Source organism: Erpetoichthys calabaricus, chromosome 12 (assembly GCF_900747795.2).
Source record: "Erpetoichthys calabaricus chromosome 12, fErpCal1.3, whole genome shotgun sequence".
Taxonomy (NCBI): domain Eukaryota; kingdom Metazoa; phylum Chordata; class Cladistia; order Polypteriformes; family Polypteridae; genus Erpetoichthys; species Erpetoichthys calabaricus.
The window spans coordinates 157,260,882-157,276,604 of NC_041405.2; positions in this window are offsets into that span (position 1 = coordinate 157,260,882).

The window sequence follows — 15,723 nt, forward strand, 5'->3', positions numbered from 1 at the left end:
ACCATGTGACAACCCCTTGTCTCGCGATGTTTCACTCACCTTTAGGCTTTTTGACTGCCTCCTAAACGCACGTGTGTGACAGTGGTCAATCAGACCAAGTGCACCTTCATGTTTACAAAACAGCTCTAAGTTAACATTGGAGAAAGGACAAGTGCAATATGACGTATGTATGAATGGATAATGTTAGTTTTAACTTGAGTAATTGTGTTTTGTTTTTATTTTATTTTTGCATTGGAAAATTGTACCTAAATGTCGCTGTACAATGTCTCATTGCTACAATGACAATAAAGATTTTGATTTGATTTGATTTGATTTGAAGGAAAGGCCAGTTTTAAAATAGTCCATTTGGCCGTGTCGGTCTCCGTTAGGGCGCGATCGTGCAGCCCCGGGGAGTTAATGAGGTGTCACCCACGAGCACACGGGAGGCAGCTAAAAGGCTCAAAAGACAGTACAGTGGAACCTCGGTTTGCAAGTATAATTCGTTCCGGAAACATGCTCGTAGTCCAAAGCACTCGTATATCAAAGTGAATTTCCCCATAAGAGATAATGGAAACTCAGATGATTTGTTCCACAACCCAAAACTATTCATATAAAAATGATTAATACAAAATATAAAGTAAAAATACATAAAACAAATTAACTTGCACTTTACCTTCATGGCTAGAATCATGGCTGGTGTGAGTGAGTTTCTAAACTCTTGTGGGTTTGCACCCAACGGGACGACACGCAGAAGAGCGTCCCAAAGCAATCGCAGTCTCCCAGCGCTGTAGCAGTTCTCCGTAAAAGTGAATCCGAAAAGATCACGGACATGCTATAAGCGCCTGCCGTCAATGGGTGATACAAGGAACAAGGAACGTTATAAATGTGCAGGGCCCTGCCTGACAGCTGTGTCTGTGTATAAATAAGCACGCTGTTGCTGTTTCAAGCTGAATAAAGCTTGTGTTGCTAAAGTACTGAGACTCAGCTTCGTGTTTTAGGGTGCAGGACGGGGACTCACACGTCACAGCACACACGCGCGCGCAAGCACACAGTCACAATGCTAATACTGTAGTAAACACTATACACTCGTACAGATGTTGCCTATAGGAGTGAGGCATGCCGACTCAGACGGAGAATAGGAGATGATTGCCCACAATCCCGCAGTGAGAGAGACTGAAGAACCATCAGCTCAGTTGTGATCACATGACGCTCAGCAGACAAAGGGTATACAGTACATACTACTCGTACTGCAAGACCTCGCTCGTTTATCAAGTGAAAATTTATTAAAAATTTTTGCTCGTCTTGCAAAACACTCGTAAACCAAGTTACTCGCAAACCGAGGTTCCACTGTAATTCCTAAATGGCAGAGTGCACTACTCTTTGTTCTTTTCCATTGACACACCGACCACCGGAAATTCCGCTTGGGACTGATAACGTGACTTCTGGTTCTGATCCCAAGACATCACTTCTGGTTCCAGAGCTGAAAAATTCACTTTCCAGGTCTGGCCATGCCACTTCAGGTTTCCGGTGCCCCAGAGGACATCATTTCCGGTTCCAGGCCATGTCACTTCCAGTTCCAGCCACAAGGATGTCACTTCCTGTTCCTGTCTGATGACATAATTTCCCCTTTCCCTCTGTATAACCACCATTTTGTTCTTGTTCTGAACTGAAACCTGTAACAATGAACCACAACCTTTGCTATTTTGGCAGCCAAATACAAGTATATTGGTGGCTGCCCCTAAACTTCTTTCTGTGTGGTGTGGAATCTATTAAAGAGGTAATTGGGGCAAGTCGCAGCTGCGTGCGAGGGTGCGATCATTCTCAATTGTTTCATTGGCTTCCTGCAGCGTGTGATTGAAGCGCTGTGCCCATGGAGCCGTATAAGAAGGGGCCGGCACAGAGGAAAGAGACGTAAAAGAAACGAAAGAAAGAAAGAAAGAAAGAAAGAAAGAAAGAAAGAAAGAAAGAAAGAAAGAAAGAAAGAAAGAAAGAAAGAAAGAAAGGCTTGGAGAGAGCAAGAGAACGGCATTGGGGCAGTGAAAATGAGCGGACAAGCCAGCTAGCATGATGAGAGAGGTCAGCGTGGTCAGGGGTCCCATGTGGAGCGAAGGATCGGCGCTCAAGGGATGGATCGCTCTCTCTGATGATGGGTTCAATCGTGGAGGAGTCCGCCCTAGGGATCCGAGGGACGATTTCGAGACGGAAGACGGGGAAGACAACCGACCCCGAGTGGTCTGGCAGACGCTGGCAGAGGTAGCCTAGATGGGGGATCTGTAGTGTGAGGACCACGGTGGCTGAAGTCTCTCCAGCTGAGCTAGTCTTGGGTGAGCTGGAGAGACTGGGAAGAGCTGTGATTGGCTGGTGTGACCCCAATGTCTGCTGTAGGTTTTAATCTCACATGGATCTTTACCTGTTTTTATGGATTATTTATTTGAACACTTTTGAAGAACTGCACTATTTGGACATTGTTTGTTTTTTGTAATTAAAGCACTTTTGCACTTTACACCTCTCCCTTGTTTCATTTGGTGTTCTCATTGTCCAGCTCATCCGGTTACGTTATCGACTGTGTCGGGTTCAAGAGGCTCCCAGTATGGAGCAGGACCTGCATCGTCACACTTGTGCTGTGGTCGACTACGATAGCACGATGGGCGGTGGAGATCGTGCGGATCAAGATTGGACTTTCTATCCTGTTATGCGGAGGCAACAAAAGAAATAACACAAAAAGAAATTGTGTCATCTGGTGGAACAGCACATTTGGAATGCATTCGTCTTATACAAAGAAAAAGCTGGCAAAACTGTAACTCATGCAAACTTTACACGCCAGCTTGTAAAACAAATCAATGGCGCACGTCCACCGTCCACGCTACTGCTACAGAGACGCGGTCAGCCAAGCACAGATCCATCTAGGGTGTCTTATTGGTAGACATTTCAACAAGACAAGACAGGACTTTTTGGAAGATTTTTTCTGGTCCCGCGAGTTAAAATTTTGGCCATAAGATATTCTCAAGTCCCGCCCTCCTCTCAACCATAGAAAACCACGCCCACGGTTCTCTCACCTCTCATTGGTGTGAATGTTTTTGACAGACACAGTTCTCGCTCTCTCAGCTCTTAAATATTTTTACGTTTTCCTCACTTTAAGTTCCCAATAAAAGACTTATTGTGTCCAAATCTTATTGAAGATTTTCATCCCGAAGAGTTATCAACAGAAAAAATGAGTACACGGGCAATCCTAGCACCGAGAAGCGATGAAGTCAAACAAATTAACGGGAAAATTGTTGATCAGTTACACGTCAAGTTGGTTAAACGCGTATCAATAGACTACTGAAACAGTTGATGGTGCGGAAGATGAAAACATCAACTTAAAATATCACGAAGAATATCTAGATAGATAGATAGATAGATAGATAGATAGATAGATAGATAGATAGATAGATAGATAGATAGATAGATAGATAGATAGATAGATAGATAGATAGATAGATAGATAGATAGATAGATAGATAGATACTTTATACAACCGTTAACATAGTCTGGTCTCCCACCGCACGAATTACTGTTGAAAGATGGTTGTATCCAAGAAAGGTAATGTAGTACGTCTTCAGGGGATAACATTAAAAAACAAAGGAGATCTTGATATGCCACTCGTATTAAAACGTTTACAGCTTCCCGTTAGAACAGCTTTCATAAAGACAATTAACAAATCACAGGGACAAAAATTCGAAAAAGTTGTTTTATTTAATAGAGAGAAAGAAACGAAATTCAATCACGGGCAGTTATACGTTTGCTTATGCATATGTTACAAAACCCATGAAAATAAAAATCTGTTTAAATTGTACATCCGCATCCCCATACTGCTAAGAGGCTAGCGTGTAGCGCAGGCCCAGGGGTTGGCGAGCGAAGTGAGCAGGGGGCTAAGCCCCCTAGTAATTATTATTATTGTATTCACTAATCATCACACCGGAGAGTGGAGACGTGTTGCATTTAAATTAGCACATGAAGGAAAGAATTTCAGTGTACTCTGTATATAATGTGACAATAATGACTTTATAAACCTGAAAAGCGTGAATGAACACTTAGAATAAAATCCAGTTGCCCCCTGGATCCCATCGGGAGACCCACTTCCTCCCATATTTCTGACCCACCATAGCAGCCCACTTATTGGCTTCAGCCGCCTCCTGGTCCGTCTCCAATCCAGAGCTGACAGCCTGAGATACGGCTTACAATGGACACCCGTTCAGAGTGGACGCAATCCAAGCCGCCTGGACGGCCTGTCATCGTAAATAACACGCAAAAGATTTTAAGCAACTGCACAACAATAAATATGAGCAACAATTATTGATTAAACGCTGCTTTGGAATAATGAAACATATAAATCTCTCCTTCTAAAAAGACAAGGCATGAGATCTAATAAAAGAGCTACATGCAAAGTCCCTGAAGGGTGTTAAAAGCGAGCTGATTAGAGCAAAGGCTCCTAGGGAACGGAGAGCGGCGTGCGGCGTGTCCACAGTGGAATCGGTAATGAGAAGCCAGACGGTGCCATTACTCAGTGCCCAGAGAACGACTTATTGATCTGAACGCGGCGTAGGGAAATGGCGCTTCTCTGTGTTATTGAAAGGCGGCTTAACCAGTGTAGGAATAGCACAGGCTGGGGTGCGCTTTTGTAATGTCCTTTATTTTGATGTCGTTTTTAAATATTCTTCTGCAAATTAATGCTTGATTGAAACTCCAGAACTGGAGAGGCAACAAGATTTAATGCAGCGGCCCTACCCTGTGAGGAATAATCAATCATTCATCGGAAATGTTTGTGTTTTTTATTTTATTTGCTGCGAACGCCTTTCCATATGATTGAACGCAGGAGGGGCATTAATTATGCAAATGGATGATTTAAAATACAAAGCCAATAAACATTTATTAAAAGAATGAAAGACGTAAATCATTAGCTCAGAGATTTCAAGGGGGGAAGACATGCAGCTCACGTCAGCATGAGTCACAAAAGATGGAGTCCTGGGAGCCTAGTGCCCCTGAATCTGGGACAGAGCAGCAATGGATGGACAAACAAATGAAAAGAGAGACGGAAATGGAGGGCGCTATATAACAGATGAAGAAGAAAGGCACTAGATAGATAGATAGATAGATAGATAGATAGATAGATAGATAGATAGATAGATAGATAGATAGATAGATAGATAGATAGATAGATAGATAGATAGATAGATAGATAGATAGATGTGAAAGGCACTATATAATAGATAGATAGATAGATAGATAGATAGATAGATAGATAGATAGATAGATAGATAGATAGATAGATAGATAGATAGATAGATAGATAGATATTTGAGGAGTAAACCTCATGACAATGATTATATTTTTATATTATGTACATTAAAAAACCATCAACAAGAAATAAAATCAAATTAATAATATAATGAAATTATATAATAAAGTTATTGCATTGGTGATCCTAAAGTGTCCATAGTGTGTGCTTGGTATGTGTGTGTGTCTGTGTGTGTGTGTGCCCTGTGGTGGGCTGGCACCCTGCCCAGGGGTTTGTTTCCTGCCTTGCGCCCTGTGTTGGCAGGGATTGGCTCCAGCAGACCCCCGTGACCCTGTAGTTAGGATATAGCGGGTTGGATAATGGATGGATGGATGAACAGTTGTTATAAAAGTAAAGCTGAATAAATCGGACTCTGTAGCTGCATGAATAAAAGGTAAAGTACCACTTCCGGTTAGCGGCAATAGCTCAAAGGTCACACCCCTAACAACTTGTGATGCTGCCCTAACGATATGAGCCCAAATTGATGGTGATCCTAATATATAAAATGGTGGTCGATTAAAAATATTATACAGCAATTAAAGCGAACACAGAATTCAAAAATAAATATACTGTGACCCAAAAATCTCAGAAAAAAATTGTGAGTGGTCTCCCCGCCACTTTCACATATATTAAGATATGGGGATGGATATTTGAGGAGTAAGCCGAAAGACAAGGATTAGATTTTTATATTATGTACATTAAAGAACCATCAACAACAAATCAAATCAAATTCATTATATACTTAACAATTATTCTAAAAGTAGAGTTGAATAAATCGGACTCTGCAGCCGCATAAATAAAAGGTAAAGTATCACTTCTGGTTAGTGGAAATAGCCCAAAAGTTGATAGAAATCTCTGTTTTGTACCTAATACCTGCATGCAAAATTTGATTGACGTTAGTGAAAGTGTACTCAAGTTATCAAGTTTACACACACACACACACAGAGACATAATTCCAAAAATGGTATTTTCGGACTCAGAGAGGTCTTAAGCATTGAGATTCATCAAAATCTCGAAATCACATTTTTGGACAATTACAATACCTTCCCTATGAGAAATTAAATCGAACTCCGGAAGATCTAAAATGTCGAGATTCATCAGAATCTCGAGGTCAAATTTTTGGACGATTATAATACTTTCCCTACAAAGAAGTAAATCAAACCCTGGGAGGTCTAAATCGTCAACATTCGTCAAAATGTCGAGGTTGAATTTTTGGATGATTATAACACTTTACCTATACTTTGCATATGAGAAAAGAAAAAAGAAAAAAAAAAAAAAGAAATCATCTGGAAAGATTTTTTGCGATTGCTGTCCGCAAACTTGGACACAAAATGGCTGCAGAGATGACCATTTATCCTCTCAGACTAATTGATCCCTTGAGTTGTGACCTCATAAACCACAGCCCCGGAAATGGGGACTTGCGTCGGAGCGATGGAGTCCACAGTGAAATCAAATTAAAGTTTGCATATGTAAATATACAAGATCTACAGAAACCACGTGGTCCAAACTCCTACATAGTCACAAAAAGGGGTGAAGAACTTTAAATGGACGTAAGATGAAATGAAAATAAAATGAATAGCCAAAAGCATCCTACTGATGTGCCAGCTGAAAACTTAAAATAAAAGATGAACTTGTGATGCACTAAAAAAATGAAAATCTTTTTCCAGCGAGAACACAAAAAAACACATAATTGATAAATTTATAAATACACATAAATACATAAAATAAGAAATACATGACAATAAAGGTTGAAAATATAAAGGGTCAAAGGTAGAGTTAGATATATGGACATATATTTACACTCCTTGGCCATTTTATTAGGACCCCCTTTTACTGTCAGAACTGGCCTAATTCTTCATGGTGCTGGAGACATTCCTCAGGGATTTGTGGTCCTTATTGACATGATAGCATCACACAGTTGCTGCAGATTTGTCTCCCGTTCCACCACATCCCAAAGGTGCTCTATTGGATTGAGATCTGGTGACTGTGGAAGCCATTGGAGTTCAGTGATCTCCTTGTCATGTTCAAAAAACCAGTTTGAGATGCTCTGAGCTTTGTGACATGGCACATTATCCTACTGGAAGTATCCATCAGAAGATGGGAACACTAAGGTCATAAAGAGATGGACAGGGTCAGCAACAACACTCAGGTAGACTGTGGCATTTAAATGATGCTCAGTTGGTACTAAGGGGCCCAAAGTGTGCCAAAAGAATATCCCCCACATCATCACACGACCAACACTACCAGCCTGAACCGCTGATACAAGGCAGGATGGGTCCACACCTTCATGTTGTTGACACCAAATTCTGATCCTATCATCCAAAGGTCGCAGCAGGCAACGTTTTTCCAGGCTTCTATTGTCCAGTTTTGGCGCGCCGAAGTAAACTGGTGTCTCAGTTGCCTGTTCTTGGCTGACGGGAGTGGCACCCGGTGTAGTCTCCTGCTGCTGTAGCCCACCTGCTTCAAGGATCGACATGTTCAGAGCTGCTCTTCTGCATACCTGCATATAAGCCTTTTCAGGGCCGGTGAGTGAAGACCCTGGTCTGCTTTTGGTGTATTTTTGGAGGTTGCCTCGCCCTATTGGCGTTCTATTTCATGATATTTCGGTTTATGGTTTCTGATTTCTGGATTGCGGCCTTGGACGTGTTTGCTGCAGGTTGTCTTTTTAGGCCTGCCTTTTTGCCTTTTTTTTTGTTCTGCTTTGGCTGCTTTAAAAAATCCTCATTTATAAATATTTCTTTTTGGATTTCTCTTTCCAGTAAGAGCTCTACAGTTTCCTTTTCCTTAATAGGAATTTTGTATGTATTTTCAGGGCATTCATTTTTGAACTTTTGAAGCCATATCCCCTATTTGGCCTAAGCCAAGGCCAACAGTAGAGTTTGGGGTCAGGCTGTCTGGGGTGAGGCCTCCTTTTTGGGCAGGCTAGGGAAGGTGCTATTGTGGTTTAGGAGCCTTTTTGAGGCCCTGTTCATTCCCTTTTGAGTGCAATTGACCCAATGACTGCTGGACCACTTATTACCTGGACTCTGTAGAGCTGCTCTTCTGCATACTTTTGTTGTAACGAGTGCTTATTTGAGTTCTTGTTGCCTTTCTATTGGCTCAAACCAGTCTGGCCATTCTCCTCTGACCTATGGCAATAACACGGCTCAGAGTACTGCCGCTCACTGGATATTTCCCCTTTTTCAGACCACTCTCTGTAAACCCTACCCTAGAGATGGTTGTGCATGAAAATCCCAGGAGATCAGCAGTTTCTGGAATACTCTGACTAGTCCATCATGCCACGTTCACAGTCACTTCAATCACTTTTCTTCTCCATTCTGCTGCTCGGTTTGAACTTCAGTAGGTCTTCTTGACAAGGTCTACAGGTCAAAATGCATTGAGTTGCTGTCCTGAGATTGGCTGATTAGATGTTTGCGTTAACAAGTAGTTGAACAGGTGTACCTAATAAAGTGGCCGGTGAGGGTATAGTTAGACTGTTTTGGATTTTGATATATTTTGTTAATCCCCAAGGGGAAATTGTCTTGTCACATGACCTTAGGGGGTTAGAGCACAGGGTCAGCCATTGTACAGCACCCCTTCATCAGGTGTCCAACTGAAAAGGAAAGAGCATATAATATTCATTGGAATGGAGTGAGGGAAGGAACAAAACCCGGGCAGATGAAGGGAGAAAAGGTGAGAAGAGATGAGAGTACGCGGCCATTAGAGAAGATGAAGGGGGAAATTTAAAAAAAATAGTCAGCCATTAAGACCTCAAAAAACTTGGGATCCCAGGCTGAAAATGAGCTGAGCTTCTTCTGTTTTTCTTCGAAAAGTGTCTTTGAAGCCCTGTGAAAGAACACAGACAAAGAGATCAGTGTGGCTACAATCCAGGGATGTGAACTGTTCCACAATAAGCTTTGTGAGATCTTTGATCTTGACGACTCAAACCTGCTCCTGAAACATTGGTTACCCCCCGCCCCCCTTGAAATGCTCTCCCTGAACTACCAACATTAGGAGTTCCTTTTAGTGTGGATGTGACGAGGTCTACTCCTGACTTAATTGAGTGGAGTACAAGTCACAGGAGGTTCTGCTCAAGCTTTATAACACACTGGTGAGGCCTCATCTGGAGTTCTGTGGCAGTTTGGGTCTCCAGGCCAACAAAAAGGACATAGCAGCACTAGAAAAGGTCCAGAGAAGAGAGACTAAGAGTATTGCAGGGCTACAGGGGATGAGTTATGAGGAAAGATTAAAAGAGCTGAGCCTTTACAGTTTAAGGAAAATGAGATGAAGAGGTGACCTGACTGACTGTGACTTTAAAATGAGTTAATCAAGAACACTGAGACACAGCTGGAAACTAAAGGATACTCGTATTTCACACAAAAATTAGGAAGGTAATGGTGGGAGAGCCTTCTCCTGGCAGTTCCATCTAGTGGCACCCAAGGGTCCCAAAAAGGGCTGCCTATTGTAACTACAACTTCCATGAAGCACGCAGGGTGTATAAATGGTAGCACCTCCAGTTTAGCAGAGGAGCACATGTCACATGGTCAGCTAATAAATCACCAACCAGTGTGACTCATTCCTGTAGGCACTTTGTAGACCCCAGTGAATTCACAAGATGTTTATGGTATGTGTGGAAAAAGGGGGGGGGGGGGGGGGCCCCTGCTTTGATAGCCCTTCATGTAACCAGCTGGGCGTCCTCAGTGGCCTTCATCTGTTCCAAACCAATCTTTTTGCATTTCTGCGTCTTCTGCTTTTCATAGATTAGGCATGCTTTGTCCCTTGGCTATCTTTTCAATTTTATCTCATTTTATATGCTATTATAGCCTGAAATTAGAGATACTGACTTTACATAGAAATTTATATAAATGACTGCATTCAGGGTCAAATTCCATGCAAGTTGTGCAGCAGATCAGATGATGTAAAAGGCACAGACCTTGAAACTTGAATTCCTCTCTTGTTACATTTAATGTCGTTTTTTGATCCTACAGCTTCTGTCCTCTTAGAATGTGCTCTTATTTGTATTCATTCTTCGGATCTGTTTTTTACCTTTTGTACGCTCAGCCCACAATCCCCTACAAAGCTTTATACCATGAGAGTAAGTGATGGCTCATCCTCTGACAAAACTCACATATCAGCCATGTCTTCTGCGTCGATGGATGGGCTCCATTGTATGTCTAATCCATCTAGGTTGGCTGCTTCTGTTGCTTTAATATGTCAATATTCATTTGATTGTGGAAATATTTACTCATTCATGTCATTATTATTATTGGGCTGACACCTTTATGCAAGGTGACTTACACCATTTGATACACACTTGGCTGCACCTCTTTTTGTTCTGTCCAATTGACACAAGTGAAGTGATTTGATCAGGGTCACACAGTATCTATCTATCTATCTATCTATCTATCTATCTATCTATCTATCTATCTATCTATCTATCATATAGTGCCATTCATATCTATCTATCTATCTATCTATCTATCTATCTATCTATCTATCTATCTATCTATCTATCTATCTATCTATCTATCTATCATATAGTGCCATTCATATCTATCTATCTATCTATCTATCTATCTATCTATCTATCTATCTATCTATCTATCTATCTATCTATCTATCTATCTATCTATCTATCTATCTATCTATCTATCTATTGTGGTTGACAGCCAGGGCCCTGGCCTCGCCAGGACACCTATATGATGTAAGGACCAGGGGAGAGAGCAGGCTCAAGACATTATCTCCCCTGAGGGAGAGGGCAGTCCCCCAGGTGGCTGTTGCGTCACAGATTTCTGCAGGGGATGCTGGGAGCTGGAGTGTTTTGCAGCCTTGTTTGATTTCAAGGGTACCTACAGGGGGTGCTGCAGAGACAGCAAAGCCCTATAATGTAGGGCTCCCACCACACCTGGGAGTACTTCTGGAACATACTAATGGGCCACCTGGAGTGCACCCGGGGTGCTGCTTTAAAGGAGCCAGCTGCCGCTACTCCAGGAGTCAGAGTCAGGAGGAGGTGGACTAAGCTTGGCAGAGGACGAGTGGAGGTGAGAGTGTCTGCTTGTGTCAGGTTTGGGCAGCTGGTGCGCCCTGTGCAGGCTGAACTTTCCACCAATTATATATTGCCTTTTCCGATCTATCTATCTATCTATCTATCTATCTATCTATCTATCTATCTATCTATCTATCTATCTATCTATCTATCTATCTATCTATCTATCTATCTATCTATCTATCTATCTATCTATCTATCTATCTATCTATCCTCTTCCTCTTCCTCTTTCCTGCTTTCCTGTACTTCCTCATTCCACTACCAAGTCTCTTTGTCTTCCTCCCTATGTCCAGATGTCAGCACCAAGCACCTTCCTAGCTCCCTCCTTTACCACTTCAGCTGCAGTGTTCCAAACTAACTACAACGTTTTACGTAAATCTGAAAAGGTGATTTGATTGAGCAGAAGATGTGGATTTTTATAGCGCATGCTTGATTATTTCAATGCAGGCTTGAAGAAAGTCCCACACTAAGATTTTATCACGCGCTCCACATGGCTAACACGTATGTATTGATAAGGATAAGCGGACAGTTAAATAGACTTGTAAGCATCTTTGAGAGTAGAAAAAAAAATAAAAAGTACCGGCTCCTTGGCATAACAAGCTGTTAGATGCAGCTTGGCGTCGGGGGAGTGGATGAATTACTAACGGTGGGAAGCAAAGCATTAAATTGGGCTCGGATCTCCTCGGAAAGCGCCAGGGAGCCGCTCAGGCAGGCTAATGTTTATGCAGCTTTTTTTTTTTCATGGGGCAGGATAAGTGCACAGGGGTGGTCTCGGGGGTCTCTGTAATGTACATGGCACATTTCTCTGTGCCCCTTGGGTCAGCTTTCAAAGCGCAAAGATGGCACGGGTAGAGTGCGAGCCATGTAATGATATGATGAGGAGCCCGAGTCGCACTCTGTGGGTCGGCATAGGAAGCAGCTGACATTTTAACTGGATTTTGGTGAGAAGGCTCAAGTGGAAGTGGTAGTCTGCTCAAATAGATGAATTGACGTGGAAGCAGAAACGTGAAGACTTTGGGTGGGAGCTTCCTCTGCCTGTAGGACTGGAGCAGAAATTGTTACAATTCACAACTGCACTCAGTGGTTGATGGGTGCCCGCGAGGTGACACTTCTCTGGTCATGGGTGACTTCAATGCCACCACTTGCCCTGACAGGGCTGGCTGTGAGGATTGTGTAGGTCCCCATGGGTCTGGTGACTGTGGTGAAAGTGGCTCCATGTTCCTTGACTTTGTAAAAGGTCAGGGACTGTGGATCACTGGATCCTGGTTCCAGCACCCTGAGCTGCATCGTTGGACTTGGTACTCCAATGCTGGTAGTGCGGTGAAGGAGATCGATCACATCCTCATGGGGAGACACTGGAGGCTCCTATAGAACTGCAGGGTCTACAGAAGTGCCTAGTTTGTGAATTCTGATCAGAGGCATGATGTTGCTACTCTGAAGATCCAGCTGAGGTCCAGAAGGTGACCACCTACTAGGAGAATGAGGTTGGACGTGGCCACACTCCAAGACCAGGCTGTTTCTAACATGTTTTGCATGCAGTTTGTGTGAAGAACTTACAGACTTGGGTATGACTGCTGATCCTAATGTAATGTGGTGAGACCCTTCATGACAAGACCCTGATGGTTGCTAAGGGTTGGTGCTGCCGGTGTTCCCAGAAGGAGGTGCTTCATCTCGCAGAGCACCCTGGATATCATCGAGAGGAGTCACAGCACATGGCTTGATGACAACTCCAGTGTGAACTAGGAACTGAGAAGGACGGCTATGAGGGCTCTGAGGGCAGACAAGGAGACGTTTGTTAGAGGAACCTGTGAGCAGGTGACACCTCATCTATGGTCTGGTGACTCACATCCTGCTTACAGAGGAATTGAAGCATTATGCACAACCAAATCTGTTCCTCGGAGAGTCGCCATCATGGTGGGTGATTGACGATCCTTATGGATGATGCAGCAATTGTGACAATACAATACAATTACTATACAAGTTATTTGTCACAAACTCGACAAAGAGCCATAGCAAAGTTTGGGGCAGCCACCCGTATATTATTACCTGGCTGCAAAATTGAAATAATTGATAGCACTGATGAGCACAAATCGGAGTCCAAAACAGAACTGAGGGGATATGGGAAAGGTGGAGGCTTTTAAAGGCCAGTATAGGAAGTGATGTCAAAGTGGCCTGGGATTGGAAGGGTCTTCATCCATAGGCTCGGGCCCGGAAGTGACATCAACACGGCCAGGCGTAATTTCCCGTGAACGGTCTGCTCTCAGTGTGCTCTGCCATATCCCAGTCTGAACTGCCCTCATTCAAGCCCTTTAGCTGCCTCCCATGGCACACGTGTGTGACAAACCCAAAATCAGGTAAGGAGTGCCACAATGGGCTTTAACAGGCCCTGCCTTTTGACAGCCCCCCCAAGCCTTGACTCTGTAAGAAGACATGGAAAAAAAAGTGGAAGAAATCTCGAGAAAGGCAGTTCAAAGAGAGACCCCCTTTCCTGGTAGGTTGGGTGTGCAGTGGGTGTCATAAAAAGGGGGTCAAAACAATACAATACACAGAGTAAAACACAAGTGACCCTCACTACAATATGACAGTACAATAGTGTAGCTGCTGATGAGTAAGGCAGGATTACGCATGCCGAAAGAAATCTCTCAGTCCAAACGTTCAGTTTTAGAAGATTTAGTGAAAATTCAAAGCAAACAGTCCACACCAGAATAAAGAAAAAGGTTATTTGTTACACACGCAGAATAAAAGGCAAAAGAAAATGGGAAAATGTCAATTCTTTAAACGTAGCTTTTCTTGTCAAACCTCAGTTGTTTTCTATACTTAAAGATGCTTTACTTCACCGTCAGTAAACGTACGGCACCACACGTTCAATAGAGCACGTCAATGGGGCACATTATTTAAAACAGTGTGCCCTCCACGCCTTACACATGGCAAGGGAGGTCACTAACTGAGACTAATCTATAATCAGAGAGACAAGAAAGAGTTAGAATATAGCAATTCAATTCAGCTTGGGGGGTTATAAGAAACTCCCAGAGACTACACACTAATAGTGGACTCTAAGATATCGACTTCCAGACAGTGTTCAGAAGACATCAAGAAGGCTCACAGAATGTCAGGTTATATAGCGCCTTGATGTGTGGAGTACAAGTCACAGGAGGTTCTGCTCAAGCTTTATAACACACTGGTGAGGCCTCATCTGGAGTCCTGGGTGCAGTTTGGGTCTCCAGGCTACAAAAAGGACATAGCAGCACTAGAGAAGGTCCAGAGAAGAGCAACTAGGCTGATTCAGGGCAACAGGGGATGCATTAGGTGGAAAGATGAAAAGAGCTGAGCCATTAAAGGAGATTAAGAGGAGACCTGACTGAAGTGTTTAAAATGATGAAGTGAATTAGTGCAGTGGATTGAGACAGTGATTTTAAAATGAGTTCATCAAGAACACGGGGACACAGTTGGAAACTTGTGAAAGGGAAATTTCACACAAACATTAGGAAGTTTTTCTTTACACAAAGAACGATAGACACTTGGAATAAGAGACCAAGTAGTGTGGTGGACAGTAAGACTTTAGGGACTTTCAAAACTCAACTTGATGTTTTTTTGGTAGAAATAAGTGGATAGGACTGGCGAGCTTTGTTGGGCTGAATGGTCTGTTCTTGTCTAGAGTGTTCTAATGTTCTAATACATAGGCCAACATCTATATATATACAGTAATTCACTAAGCTGCCAGCAGCACAAGCAAGACACCCATGAAAGCACGCAGGAAGGAGCCACGCCCACCAACTCTAAGACCATTGGATACGACGACAACTCGCAGAGCCACGCCCACCAGCTCGGACGCGACGACTCGGAAAATACGGCGTCATTTATGTTCATCTGTGCTAGAGTCCACATGCACCTCTGAGCCACATTGACTGTTCATAGAGGCATGTTTCTCGCGGATATGAATCGCTGTATGCAGCGTGTAAAACAGTTTGTGAGGGGTATCCCATGGGATCCTTAAAACAATCCTTTAAAACTGAGGTTAAAACACAATGAAGGAAGCAGTCTTTAAAAGCCAATAAGCCCTGTGCCGCTGTTTCATTAGCGTCTCACCTGCTTCATGCCCTGCAACAGTCGAGACGCTCTCTCAGCAGCTGACCTTCTCTGTGCCTGACTCCACTACTGTCAGTCGCCTGATTAAAAATGGCCTTTTGAAGGGGAGCTATGGACCCGCTATACCACAGGAACACATTGCCTTCGAGCCTGCTCTCGCTCACTCTAACGTACCGGCTTTCTCTCTCTACTCACTCTAGCAGGATGTAATAATCCGAGATGAATGCGCGTCCCTGCGCTGAGTGAAAATCCAATGTATATCGAGTCTAGAAAACATGATCAGCAAGTCTTTGATAGGCTGCAACAAAATGATAAA